The 15,105-nt window shown below is 40.9% G+C and overlaps 1 protein-coding gene across 1 annotated transcript in view; it reads left to right on the top strand.

Moving 5' to 3' along the window:
- Positions 1-15,105, top strand: part of LOC110179843 (glucose-6-phosphate 1-dehydrogenase) — a 58,608-nt gene that overhangs the window by 29,217 nt on the left and 14,286 nt on the right. Inside the window, exon 2 of the mRNA XM_086834413.1 lies at positions 5,010-5,064. The gene's annotated coding sequence lies outside the window, so the exon portion shown is untranslated. The remainder of the gene's footprint in view (positions 1-5,009; positions 5,065-15,105) is intronic.

Raw genomic sequence — 15,105 nt, 5'->3', positions numbered from 1 at the left:
CTGTCGCAGAGAGCTCTCCATTTCGGTTACGGGCACGGGAACTGGGATCCGGGTTCCGGGTTCCGGATAAGTGTGTGTTAATTTTACGCCTGTGCGGGGCATGTCCTCTTTAGGGGTGGTCCTTCGCACATGTTGAGGCTAAGTTTTCGCAATTTGAATTAAGTACACGCCCCCAAACCAGCCCCTGTGATGTTTTTATTGCGCCTAATTGCTCATTTACAGCCACTGTCAGCTGGATGCTGATAGCTGTGGCCTCCGGTCCTCTTCGGCTTAAAGACAAACGCCTTTTGGGATGTAATTATTGGATCCGGGAATCGGAGATTTATGCTGGTGGCCCAAGAAAGACGTCCGGCCATCCGACTATCAAATGCCCACACGTGGCCGAATCTTGATAGCGGACAACGGAACTTAATGCGTTTTTAATTTGCAGCGTTTTTATGGCCCAGACTCCCACTGGGTGTAGCCGGAAAAGCTAAATAAAATGGCAAACCGCTGACTCGGCGAGGCTGCCTGCTGTAAACACTTAATGTGCAGGTCGCGTCCAAATACTCGCTCTGGAACTCGGACCGAGTTCTGATGCTGCTCCAGGGGCTGAGCTAAGGGGGATTGCTGGATTTATGAATGGGAAATGGAATATACAATATTTTTGAAGAAGATAGAGCAGCTAAGGGGATAAACTTCTAATTACTTATAAGTAATAATTACTTATAATAATCGTAGATATATTCTTATTACTTTGTTTACATTGAATGCGAAAATTGTAAGCTAAGTTATTACCGATTTCTGATTTGATCATATAATGCAATTACAAGATGCATAGACATATAAACTTAAGCTTCTTGAAGTTAGTTTCCTTTCCTAAAATAAATATATATTTTCACCTGGTTTAAGGTGTACCCTCCATAACTCCGCTACTGTCTTTTCGCGATTGCCATCCACACCCACCTTTTGCCCGACCTCTCGTCCTGTTTACAGTTGTGTATTTTTCGGACAACGACAGCACCAACAATAACAAGGACAACAAATTTGCACACAACGTTTATGTAAAATAGGCGACATTTGTTTTATTGCCATGAGCCGCCTCATGTCATGGCATCTCTAGCATCCCAAAAACCCCATTCCCAGCCCACAGGCTCTGCTGGAGAGCAGCGAGCACGCTTTCATTTTAATTGCACACATGCTTATCATTTCAACAACAGTGCAGCCCCAACATTGGACAACGCTTACACCCGTGGCAGTACCAGTACCCACTATATATATGTACATATATACATATATATAAAGCCAACCACCGCGGCAGCTCGTTAGCTTTCAAGCGGAGTGCGAAAGCCAACCAAAAAAACAAAAAAAATTGTTGCCAGGCTATTTCTGCCATCCAATTCACTTGTGCCGCCGCTTTCTCCCCGAAATTTGCAAATGGCAACAACGCCGAGAACAAGGGCCGACAACAACTGTTGAATATATATTTATTCCCAAAAAAAGTAAGAGACTCTTTGTCAGTAGGGTCGAAGAAGAGAATACCCTAGCTATGTAACATATTCATAATTCATTGTAAATTGTCATCTTTCAAGTGTTCTTTAATTATCATTTCAAACGGAAATATTCTTCCAAGTTCTATAATATTTTATATTCCATCTTTCGACTTGAAAGATTTCTAAATTATAACAAAATATCACTAAGGAAAGCGACTTTAAGCTGGAACTTAAAGCTAAAGCTTTGGTCCCCATAACATCTCATAAGAATCTCCTGCGGAATTGCTAAATTATATGGCCCTCTGCAAGGGTATAAATATGCATATATACATGCTTTATATAGACCGGAAAAGACTGCAGGCAAAGCCATAAAAGTCAGCTACTTAAACGCAATTGAGCTTTAATATGGCGGCGAGGAGCAGGAGCGTTTCTGGTGCCCATCAGCAAATAAACACCCAGCACGGACAGATTTTTTCTGAGGGGGTGAAGTAGGAGAAGACAGTGCTCCCTCTCGCCGCTCGACTATAAAAAAGATTTACTGTCTACAAATTTATGACCCCCACCGCAAATCTCCGGCACCGAATCCGCAGCATCCGCATCACGGGCGGAGAAATAGAAACAAGGTTAAGCTCAAGCGGGTACAAATTTCGCTCTGTCCTGGCATTTTAACTCGCATTGTAAATCTCAATTAAAGTTATCCCCTTGCCCCAAGGCATTGGTTCTTGTCTCCTGTCTGATGTCTGTGGCTGTTGGGGAATGTTTGGCATGCGATGGCCACTCAATATAATTGAAATCTAAACGCCTAGCGCACAAACCAAAGCAAACAATGTATACGTACACGATGAGCAGCGTTCATCCCGAACAAAGGCGGCAGGTGACTGGCATTTTCATTAAACCTGCTGCAGAATTGGGAAGGATTTTGACAAACTATTATGAGGATAAATTTCTATCTATGATATACCTAATTTTAGTTTCTTTTATAATATTCCTTTCCTAAATATCATTTTAAATTACACGCTAGTCGCCGGAATATATACATAATTCCCAACCTGAGTTTCAGCTTAGCGTAATAGTTCCCCAGCGAAAATGTGGCCCAGCCAAGTTGAAGAATTATTTGCATGGAAGGACACTTATAAAACGCTTCTGTCCATTCCCGTCTTTGCAGCTAGGATTCCCATTGTCCGGTAATGGCAAGAGATCCACCCCAGTCTCCAGTTAAGGATTCTCTGAAAGGAGCTCAAATTGCGTATTCCATTTCCAGATTTCATCCTCCTTTCTCCCTCTCTCTGTGGCCTGTAGTCTGTCCAAGTTTACTTTTCCGCACCCCGAGATCCCATTCTTAAAACCCAACGCCGCCACTGCTTCCTGCCCAATGCCTCTTGGCGCAAATCGTTTTAATTTCTTGCACATTTTACGCGCTACTCATCTTACCCCGCTCACTCACTCACTCACTCAGTCACAGGAGTGCCGGATAGAAAGGAAATTCAGAGAAATCGAGTGTCCCGAATCTAGGATACCCATCCTTAAAACACAGTTATCTATACACAAAACAAATCTGACTTTATGCCTCGATGGTTAAATTACATGTTCTATATAACTTTTTGAATATATTATTTAAACCATAGTTCTTTATATCTGCAAGTCTACTTTACCCGGGGAGTAGAGGTATACCTTTAACACTGCATTCCTGTTTAAAGGGGATCCCCTAGGTGTCCTGCGAGAGGCAATGGGCGATGGACTGTGACTTGAGGGCAGGCCAAAAGTGTTTGGTTCTTCGGTACTTGGCGGCGTGGTGTCCGTGTCAACGTAACTTTTATTTCCCCTGGCGGCAGAACAGAAAAAGCGAGTGGGAGTGGGAGTGGGAACGGGAGAACTCAAGCACCCTCACCTGCCTCCCAACATACGCCATTCCGAAGGACCACTATTCCCCCAACGACCACCCAACACCCCTCATTGTTGTCGGTTTTTTATGACAAAGAGGCGCAGGCGTTGGCCCACCGTGAAAACTGAAACAGTCAAATGGCGTGGGCCCCTCCACACAGTGAAAAAAAGGAACAGCATTAAGCTGGACCTGACTCTTTAAAAAGAAGTGTTACTAGTGATAGTATATTTTAGCAACTTTCTGTATTAAATATGTTAATCAAATTTAAAGGGCGTGAAATCATGATTAATTCGTCCAACATTAACACAATCGATAATGTCAAACAATATATTGAAATCTTGGTCTATTTGTTATTGTTGTAATGATTGCAATACAATCACAAGCATTATCGATAATGGGGAAAGATAACCAATATGAGTATTTTAAGCAAACTTTAGTAAAATAATAATAAAATAGTGTCATCTTTGTTAGTATCAAAGTTATCTACATTTTCACAGCTCTATTTAGAAGGTTTCACGTTGCCTGTCGACAGAATATACTCTGTATCTATATACTTTACTATTATTTTAAAATAAAAAATCTGATGTAAAATAAACCGTTTTCGGTGCAAGCAAGCCAACTGAAAATGGGCGTGGAAAAAAGAACGTGTTTGCTAAAACGGAACTAGCCTCCGATGGTGGCCACTGCCTGCCCCTCCATACATATGTGGGGTAATGGTTCGGTGGGGTTCCGGATAGGCGAGAGATATGCACGGCAGGGGCTGAGCCCACGTAACCAAATTTATGATGTCGTTATTTACATGGCATAAACTTTGCTTCCTCGCTCCGCCAGCTGCAAATAGATTTCACGCTTTGTTTTATTTTCCAACTCGACACCCAGTTCCTCGACCAGAGGTCTATAAAGGTGCCAGATAGAGGGTCTCAATGGAAGACATTTCGCATATAAGTACCTCCTAGAATGGACTCAGGCAGGGCATTTGCTAGTCTGCCACTGCCACCTACCCATAGTCATCATCTTGTTCTACTATTTTTTATAAATTCCGAAAGATTTTAATTGGATTTTATCGTCCCGCTGCCATTTTCAGAGCTCCGATTCGCGGATCGCTATTCGCGCTCCCTTGACTGCTCCTGTGTGTTGTCGTTTTCATGCAACGTTGATTTAAGCTTGAGGGAAATTGGCGAATGAAATGCTTCGTGTAAATAACTGACATCGAGGGTGGTGGCAGCCACCGCCCCTCCAAATACCGAAATACTGTTTGTTGGGCGCTTTGACATGTTGCGGCGGGCCGCAGGGTTCGTGGGGTCGACCGTCGAATGGCTGCCACAGAGCCACAAACACGCACGAGTTCTCCGGATGCCATTGAAGTTTGGCCCAAATCAATTGGCCAAATATCGATGGAGCCAACTCCAACTTTCTTGGCAGCCGCCATATGTTGCGTGGAGCATACTTTTTCTGCCAAATATTTTTGCAATTTGCTTAATAAGTTTGTATATCCAAAAAAAGGGGAAAACCTGATGGATTATTGACGGATCTATGAGTATCCCTTTACACATTCAAAGGAAAGTTCCTGAGCCTTTATAAGAGTTAGCCAATACACATTAAGTTATTAAGATATGCAATATCCAACACTATATTTTCCCAATATCTTTTTACAGAAATTTTCTTCTCCATATACCTCAGAGCTACTGCTACCCCGGAATCCTGTCAAAGGTAAGCAATTAATTCATTTGGGCCACAACATACGGGTACGCGCCAATGGGAAAGCCATTTTTCATTTAAAGTGTCGCTACGAAATTCATAGTCCTGGCCAAACGACAATTCGATTGAGGCACATAATAGATGGCAGATGATAACTACAGTCATTTGCACAGAGGGATGGGCCGCCAGTCCACTTAAATTCATACAATTTGTTTTATTTCGACAACAGAGAAAAATTGTTCAAAGCAAGACAAATGTTCCCTTTGTGCGTCGAAGGCATTTCCGAAATGAAAATGAAAATGAAAACGAAAATGATAATGACAATGTCGGGCTATGACGATGACGATGACGACAAAGATGATGATGGCTGGGAGAGTAAGGGGCTGGGCGGCTTTCCCCATAAGAAGGATAAAGAAGCAGACGGAACACAGTGGGAAAATGTGTTTTGCTAACATTTCAACACGGCGTCTTAGGCTTCGGGGAGGGCTTCCTTAATGGACAAACAAGAAGAATTTAAGTGCTGGCTTCCTCGGATAGGGGGAGAGTTTAGGAATGATGTCTGTTGACCATCAGTCAAACCATGGACCAGGATGTCCAAGGTTGTGTACCCAAAGTTCTTTGCTCTTTTTTTTCGATGCTCTTTTTTATGAGAGTTGTAACGATAAAATAATTTGAGACAGAGCCAAAAAGGACATTAATAAATAAAATAAATACAAGAAAATGTATTTTAGTTGTTAAATAATTTCTGATAAATATGAAAAAGTGCTTCCATATTTTCTACCCAATTATTGATTATTATATTAAGAAATATTTTTATCGAAAGAGGAAGAGCAAAACATCAGCCTCTTGAAAATTTGCATTTCTGTAGATTGTTTTGTTTTGGCACTTTTTACGTATTATTTATTTGCCTCAAGCTGTTGCCCCTGGCAACCACAATTTAAAGTCAATTTGTTTGTCATCATTTAATTGAACCGCGCCTGACCGAGTTTTTGCTTGTGATTTGCATTTTCCCAGCTTCCCATTCGAGTGGCCCTCCTTGGCAATGCTTTTGGCCATCAATTTATTTACAAATTGTCCTCCCAGAACTGGGCTGGGCAGTTCAATTCAATTGAGTATATTTATGTGTACTGAAGTTTCCGCATTTCTTGGCCAATTCGCCTTGGACTTAAAGTCATGTCAGATGATGCTTAAGCATATTACGTATACGCAACGTTTGCATTTCATTAAGAGCGGAAAACGCTTCATACTGGTAGGAGAAAGTCAAAAGCAGTATTATATTTTCGACACTGAGACTGGAAAAGCAGACCCCGCGGCCGATACTGTTTACCTGGAAAATCCTCGGGAATTTACCCTTGCGGACTTAACGCTTCATATATCATCGGATGCCATTTGCCAACAGTCGCCGGCTCAGGCTCTAGCGGGGCTCATCGCCCGATGAGTTCTCTCAGTCATGCAACATTAAGCATTTGTCTTTACCACTGCCTCTGGCACAGACTCCTGATCCTTTTGCGGGAGTCTCCTCGTCCTCCATTATTGCAGTTTAATCTGCCCGAACCATTGCATACTTCCCGGCGAACTCGCATGAAAAACTCTCCGACATAAATTTTTACGCATTTTCGCGGTATACATACTTAATGCTACTATTAATTTATTGTTTCAACTGGCGAGGGTTGTCTGACAAGTTCTGCGGTTGCGAAATGGAGATGGGATCTGGGTAGTTTAATGGGAAATATCAATTTTCTGGACAATAAATATACCTAATGAAAACCTAATGCATTCATTACCATAAGTAAATAATTAGAATCCTTCTTTTCCTCAAATTAAGGAATATTGAATAAATATATAATGTAATATCTAGATTTTAAATGAAAGCATAAATAACTACAGAAGTTCTTTACATCTTATTTACTAACAAATATTGATTTCCCCTAAGAATACTTATATATATCTATCATTAGGCTTACATATTGACTTGAAACACCTCACGCAACTTGGGCTGGCAGTGCACATCTGTGTGTAATTCATACACACACTCGCGGGAAGGAGTGTGTGTGTGTGTGCCAGACCCTTAATTCCAACCCGCACCGTCGTCGTGCCCACGCATGTAATGCGAATGATTAAACTGTTACGGCAAACAAAGTGCGAGGCAAGACAATGACGAAATGAACAGGGCTGTAAGGGGAGTCCCCGAAACCCCTCAGGTCTTGTGTGAGTTAATGCCGAAATTTCTGGCAATCAGGGGTGCGAGTGTCATGAAATATGCAAAGCAACTTTTCACAGGCTGCATCAGCAGCTGGGACAGATCGAGACACGAGATACGGATGCAGTTGCTGCCGCAAGTGTTGTCGGAGATGGTAGCACTTCATCATCAATGCGGACAAGTTTTCTTGGTCTGTTTGTTCCGAGTGCAAGGAGACAGTAGTATTTGCCCATTCCCGGTCCGGAAGAATCAGTATAATTGCATCAAATTTGATATGTACACTTTCCACCTCGGGCTCTTAAATTTCGACTTTTTGCGTGCAGAAGGTCTGCAGCAGAAGTTATTATTTAGCGTTGCTCTCTGTTGTTTTTTTGTGTGCTTGTGCTTGTGTTAATATTTGCACTTCCTTCCCCAGGACGGCAATGTCCTTCTGTCCCAAGAACTGTAGTTTTGTCGCCTGCAGTCGTTACTACGGTCGCTGTTGTTGTCTTTCTCCATCCACTTGAATGAAATTTCCGGCGACAGCACTAAACAATCATAATAACAGATACTTTTTCCTCGGCACACAGCACAATGCCGCCTCGCTTTCTGTCAGCCTTCCTTCCGCCTTCCGTCTTCCTCTGGAACGCTGAAACTGCTGAAATGGAGGGGAAACTGAGCAGTGCCTGTCAGTCAGTGAAGCGTTCAGGGGCGGACAGGCAGCTGTCTGAGTCCGCTTTCTTCTTTAAAGAACATTCATGGAAAGCCGAAAAAACCCGGTGTGCAATTAGTATGGGAAAAACCAAAGCGGAGAAAAACTGAAAATTCGATCAGCGAACGAGTACGAGTACGAGCAAGAACGGCAATTAAGATGGATTTGCAAAAAGGGAAACTCTGAGCAGATATCTGATACCCAACCATTTGTAAATGCATGACATCCGGCTTGTTGTAATGAATAATTGAAACGAATCGAGAATGTAAATTTAAGAGCCTTTTGCATAGTAATTTCAATGTAGAGTTCTTATAAACGTTTTAAATTCAATGCAAGGCAAGTCCTATTAATCCAGAAACAGAAAATATTTATCAACTAGCTGTACCCTGCCACGTTTCTCTGTGGCATATTATGGTTAAGAGGGCACTTCTGAATACATCAAGGTTCTGGCAAAATCATCTTTCTGGCATAAGGTGAAGAAGGCAGTCAGAGTTGTCGCTGGCCGATTCAGGACTCTTTCTTGCACATTTTTTTCTGTGAAATAGACACGTTGACCATTCTCCAAATGGACTGCCACGTTTCTCTGTGGCATATTGTGGTTGAACGCATAAGAAATAAGTCAAACAAAAAATAATCATTTTCAAATTAATTTAATTCTGTAATACTTGTTGGTATACAATATTCTTTGTTTCTCCATTCTCCGCGTAAATATAAAGACTTTTTGGTTTTCCGACTCGTGAACACGCAACATATAATTGTCCGTGTGAAAAACAATCTTCATCCAAATCCAGACCACACAACTCCAGAGATTGACCTTGAGCTTTATTTATGGTCATTGCAAACGCCAAACGAATGGGAAACTGCAATCTCTTGAACTGCAACGGTGTATCTGTCGGGATCATAGGAATCCTAGGAATGAGGACATCTTCACCTTTGAAAGGACCAGTTATGATCGTTGCTTCTACTATGTTGTTCATCAATTTCTTGACTGCGAGTCGCGTACCGTTGCAGAGTTTCGGCTGATTTATATTCCGGAGCATGTAATCGGCACACCTATTTTTAATTTCAATATGTGTGGTGGCATTCCAGGCAGATCAAGTGAGTTTAGAAATTCGGTAGGGTAATTAACTGCTTCCTCTGCTTCCACAACGGTATCTATCGACTTATATGTAATTTCGTCAGTTTCTATGCTTTTTTGGATTACATGATTGAGCTGGTAGACATCTTTGTTCTTGGCAGCGAGAATCGCTCGGCCACTGAGCCAATCGTGATTCCTATAATTTATTCGGATATTGGGGAACACTTTTTGGATAAGTTCTTCCTTCGATGTAACTAAATTACAGAAATTCCCGGGCAATACTATTTTTCTCGACGTCTCATTGACTGGCAGCTTTCCGTTCCCAATGTCCAGTAGCTGTCGTGAGAATACGTCGGCTGAGTCATTGTTCTGTAACTGGACACGCATATTCGTCTTCAACTGTAATGTACGTACATGTTTCCACAATATAGCTGGTCAGCTGGTGTCGATCGGGAAATCACAGGCAACGTTTGTCTGAAATCCCCTGCGAGCAATATTAACGCGTTCCCATGCATTGCTCTCAGCCGCTCAGTCTCTCGGAAGGAGGCCCGTTCTTCGTCAGTCATATTCGTAATCTTACGTCTTTTTGCTTCTGTATTGCGAATACAACGACCCAATCTCGACTTTTTTGGTGGCATGACTTCGTTTCTTACTGAACCTGAACAAAAAATAAAATTTTTATCTCCAATTTCTTCTTTCAATATGTTTTTAATGTTTGACAGGAAATGCTTTGATTTGCCTGTAGAGCGCGCAGTAGTAGGGGCACGGGGAAACGCTAAAAAAATAGATATATTCGCAACCGCAGATAAGCTATCAACATCAAAAGTAGTCAATAACCGAGCTGGAACCTCAACGCATGTTGTGTAAAAATTTGGGCTTAAACGGTTCAGAACTTTTCGAGTCTATGAAGGATGTAGACACGAACAGAGCATTTTTATATATATAGATTAACATTTATTCTTATTTTAATCAATAGAAACTATTCTCCTTTTTAAGGAGAAAATATGAATCTATAAAATATAAGCTATACCATTTGATTTATTATACTAAATATGCTTTTTATTTATTTTAAAATCCATTTGTTTTTTATTAAATAATATCCTAAGACAGTTTTACGCATTCCTTTCCATGTAGTGTACATGATATGATAGCCAAGAAAACCCCCCATAAATATAAAAACAAATATCCTGCAAGTCAAAGCTCTGGGCCATAATGTACCCTCAGTATAACTTACCCACTGTATCTCCGGACTTGCTGGATTCCTGCCCGACTGCAGCTGGGCGATAACTTTTTGCTTAGAAAACAAATTGAGTTAGTGTCTTGACCTACTCAACGGGCCGATTTTGTTTGTGATTTGTGCCTAGAGGCGGGCAACAGCAGGCACCAAAAGCAACAGCAGCAAAAGCAAAGGAAAACTTTTGTTTTCATTTCAAAGGCGAGAGAAAATGAGAGGAAAGGCGAAAGAGAAAACTAAGAGCGGCGGCAGTGGTAGCTAAGAGAAACTACAAGTCGGTAAGGCAGTGTCTGCCTGCCGGTCAGAGAAATCTAAGAAAATTCGCTATATGTTTGCAAGAGATAAAAAATAAAGGTAATTAGCTTCAGATTTTATAAATCTTATATTTTGTATATAAAAAATAGAAAATCCTACATAAAGGGGTATTGTTTAAGTTTCAGACCGCTCTGTTTCGAGTTTATTGCACTTTGCCGTCCAACTAGGCGGATACGTAATATTGCGCATACGCCACGCCTGCCGGTGCTTCTACGCTCACTTACTTGCAACATTTTTCCCAATTTCATATAACAATTAAAAGCCATTAGGGCCTCACAATAAAGTATTCGTGGCAACAGCATCTTCAACACGTTCCCCCAGTGTTTCACTATATATTTCCCCCAAACGCATCTGATGTTGCTGATGTTGTTGTTCTGAGGTAATGGCGTGTCATTTGCATTTTGCATGATGGTAACAAAACAACAACTGCTCCGCCCGGCTGTGTGTGTGCTGTGTGTGGCAAATGATTTTTGCGTGTGTTGTTTCGCACAGCGAATGCGAATGAGAAAGCTATGTTGCACAGATCCGTATAGCACTTCGTAGGGGAAAAAGTTGGAGAGCGCCCAGCAACAACGACGACGATGATGATGATGATGCTGATGGTGATGGGGATGAGAAGTTGGTTGGCCAGCGCGGCAGATGCATTTATGAATATGATGTGCTAATGCGGTAAAGTTTTTTCGGTTGAGAAAGCCGAACAACAACTGGCTGGAAACCCTTTCAAAAACAACAACAGCACAAGTCATAACTCGAGTTCCTTTTCCCCCGCAGATGCCATTAAATCTTAATTAGTCACGCTCATTTGGCCACTCATTACGAGCAATTAAACATTTTTAATCTTCCGGGCCGTGTGTTAAGCCAAAGGTAAATCAAACATCGAGTGTCGCTGTCGGGTACAAATATTTTCCAAAAGGAACCCTTCATTAATTCCCCTGAAATGCAATTAATTTCGCAGCATACTCTAGCAATTTGATTTACAATTTTATTTACCACTGGCCATTAATAATAGTTTTTAACACAGGCATTTCCGCTGCGTTTCAGCCAATCCGCCATCCGATAGTTAAAAAGCGGATCGAAAAAAAAGTCAACCAATTCAAACTGAATTCAAATGCCATAGTATGCTACGTATTTTTTTTTCCAGAAATTTGATTGTGGTTTTACACATTTTATAGCCATGATATTCTGCGTCAATAACAAAGTGCCAGGCGATTGGCGTTATTGCGATGTTTTGCACGTATTTTGTACCCTTTGCAGAGTATTATAATTTTATAATCAATACGAACTTGAAACTAGACTAGAACTGTCTTATTTTCAATTCGAAAACCTTTTTTGTGCTAGTGTTTTCTCAGCTAATCTAGTTAGATAGATTCTCAATAATCCAATTGCAAACTCCAAGAGTATACAAACTTCAGTGTGCCGAAAACAGCTTCCTTTCTTGTTATTATAAAAACAGTGTTTTCTGGCTGCTGTCCCCAAATGGCTGTTGTTTTGACACCCGCCCCCTTTTTGCGGCCTGGATAATACAATTTTCAATTTTCGATGTCACCGCACTTCGATATTTATTTATCATTGGCAATTTCAATTGCCATCAAAGTTTCGCTATTTGCATTTAAGTGGCAAGGCGTTTTGATTGCATTGCTAAAATATTTTTTAATTAGCAATTAAGAGTTGAGTTGGTCAAACAAGTGCCAGCTGAGGGGGCTTTGAACGAATTGATTTTAAATTTCATTTCTTCACGTAAATATCTAATTAAAAAGAGCTTCATTTGTAGATGAGTATTTAGTTAAGTGTTAAAATAAAACCCAATCAAAAGAAATAATTGTAATAATTCCAAAAAGGGGCAGAGTGTAAAGAATAATAATACTTAAACTATTGTTTTATACGAGAAAGACCATGGAAATGTATGCTTTATGATAACAATACCAGAACGGATATTAATGAATTTTCCCTATAAATTTCTATTGAAACGAAAGAGCTTCCTTATATTTTCTACAATAGAGAGAGAGCATTTAATGCAATAAAAAATTTCCTTGCTGACATTTAATGTCAATTTCCATCAAGCTCAGGTTGACCATTTCAATATCCTGGCTGGCGACCACCTATGGCTTAACTGGAGTTCCATCTCCTGTCCATGTCCGTGTCTATCTGGTTTCCCTTCTGGGCCAGGACCTACACCTTTTTTCAGAGCACATAAATTATGGCCGACATTACCAACTCGTTTAGCTAAACTCGCACAATAACTGCAAAAAGCCACTGGAACAGTTGCCATATTCTGCTCGACCTTTTCACTTTTCCTTGCTCACTTTTCTTATTTTTCCACCATTTTCCCTTCTCCCAGACCCCTTTCAAACAGCCCACCCTCTACCACCTTCTGCATATTGTGTGCAATATTAAAAGAAAGCCGAGGGCAGAGCCAACAACAATGGGACTGCAAACAAACCGAGACCGCGTCTGGAATTTCAATATCCGACCGAAGGCTTTGGTAATATGAAAATATTGAATTTTAAATTTAGCCATATTATTGTTATTCTTATTATTAAAAGCAAACTCGGGCCAAGGAGAGGGGCAATGGCCCCGGCTAATGCAAATTTATTAAATTACAGCCAGCCAAATAAGGAACACGCACAAAAGAAAGGCATTAGCGAGAGATTTTCATGCTTATGGCTCAATCTCTCATCGCCTGATTGGATTTCCCGACCCAATTCGCAACTTTTCCCTTTTTTCCGACCGCAATTAAGCGATAGATGGAAAGAGTGCGATAGAGAGTGAGTTCGGTGCAATTAAAAGGCGCCAAAAGGGAAGCCCAAACTGCAATTGTTTCAACTTTGGCCCAAACCAAAATTCGCTTTTAAATAGTTTTTCGGCCCGACATTTGTTGCGATCTCTTGGAGCGGCCGCCTTTTTCAATTCAATTGGATTTGATTTGGTCAATATTCATAAAATCAAGAGCAAACTTTTCAACTTTTCTGCGGTTTTAAGCCCGAAAGTTTTTATTGGCGCTGGCACTACGCTGGTGGTCTTGGTCTCGGTGCTGGCGATGCCCTTTCAGCCCATTCAGCCCATTCACCCTTTCCCGCTCGTTTGCGGCTTTGTTCGACTGGCAAATGAAAATAGTTTGCTGCCTGCGAATGAAACCGAAGAACTGAGCAGCGTTCAGGGTCAAATATTTAGCATGTTGTTCAAGAAAATTAAGGTCAGCCCACGCCCGAGGCGCTCTGTTTCCGAACTTTTGTCCATTCTTCCGGCTCATATGACAAAACACAACAAGAAGCTCATAATGGGGAACAAATTAAATATGCCACAAGCTCTCTAAACTTTTCTTTTTTATATGGCAAGATTTTCTAGCTTTAAGAATGCCGAGCAATTTGTGAAGCATTTTCAAGGACCGAAAGTCACTCCCCCAGCTTTCAACTTTATTGAGTTTTTATCGAGACACTTTTTGTAAGGAGCTCGCTCCCGTCTGTGTCCCCACTGAATTACAATCCCATAAATAGCAGCTGCTTAGTATGAACTCCCCCTCGATATACGGGTCCATCTGTCTCACCTGCATATGGGAGCAGCATTATTGGTGGATTGGTGGATTGGAGCTTGAGCTATGGAAATGGTTCAACCCTAAGCCCCAGGTAAGCCCCAGGCGCCTGCTCCCTTATGCAAATTGTTTCGGCTCAAGACGGGGCAGATGTTGACAGCCGGAAACCAGGAGCCACACTGACTTATGTGGAAGACAAAATTTCCTTTTACGATTTTGATGCTCTAGCATAATATATAGGTAACAAGAAAGGAAACTAACTTTGGGAAGCCAAAGTTTATATACGCTTTCAGCTTGCAATTTAATTATAGAATCGAATCGGAATTAGATCATTAGTGATTATAGCTCACTAATGTTCCCAATTATTGAATAGATATTTATCGATAATTTTATATGGCAATTTTTTGTCAGATAATAAAAAACTCATAGCTCAGCCAAAAATTCACTAATTTTAATTCGGAAATCATTATTATGCTAACTTTTATTAGTTTAACAAATCCGCATACTCAATATTAGCTTATGAAAATTGAAAATTTTAATGATGACCTAAAAAGAATTGCCTGTCGATTCTGATCAAGAATCTAGAACTATAGGGTCGGAAATGCCTCCTTCACTTCGTAACAAGCTTCTGAATAAAATAAGAACACCAAGCAAGACTTTCATAATGCAAAACTCTGATAAATAAGAATATCTTTTGAAATAAAGATCTTTGTGTATTTCAGGCTAAAGTCAAGCCTATACTAAAGATATTAAATCTCAGAAAGTGGAAACCGCAAAAATCTCCATCTAAAATGCAAACTTTATGGTAATTAAAGTGAGAGTTTTGGTTGTTAAAAAAAACTACTTCCCTTGCACATTCTGTGTGTCTGTCCCTCGTTCTGTTAATTATGTGTGCTCAGGCACTTGGATTGCACTCATCACATCATCACATTCCATAGGATTGCATCGCAGAAGCTTTGGCTTCATCCCGGCGGAAACCTCGCAATCGGCATTAAGCTGATGGGCA

Source organism: Drosophila serrata, unplaced genomic scaffold (assembly GCF_035046125.1).
Source record: "Drosophila serrata isolate PLE 108 unplaced genomic scaffold, ASM3504612v1 contig_272, whole genome shotgun sequence".
In the NCBI taxonomy this organism is placed as follows: Eukaryota; Metazoa; Arthropoda; class Insecta; order Diptera; family Drosophilidae; genus Drosophila; species Drosophila serrata.
The sequence above is the reverse complement of the archived record's forward strand: the minus strand, read 5'-3'. Positions and strand labels throughout refer to the sequence as shown.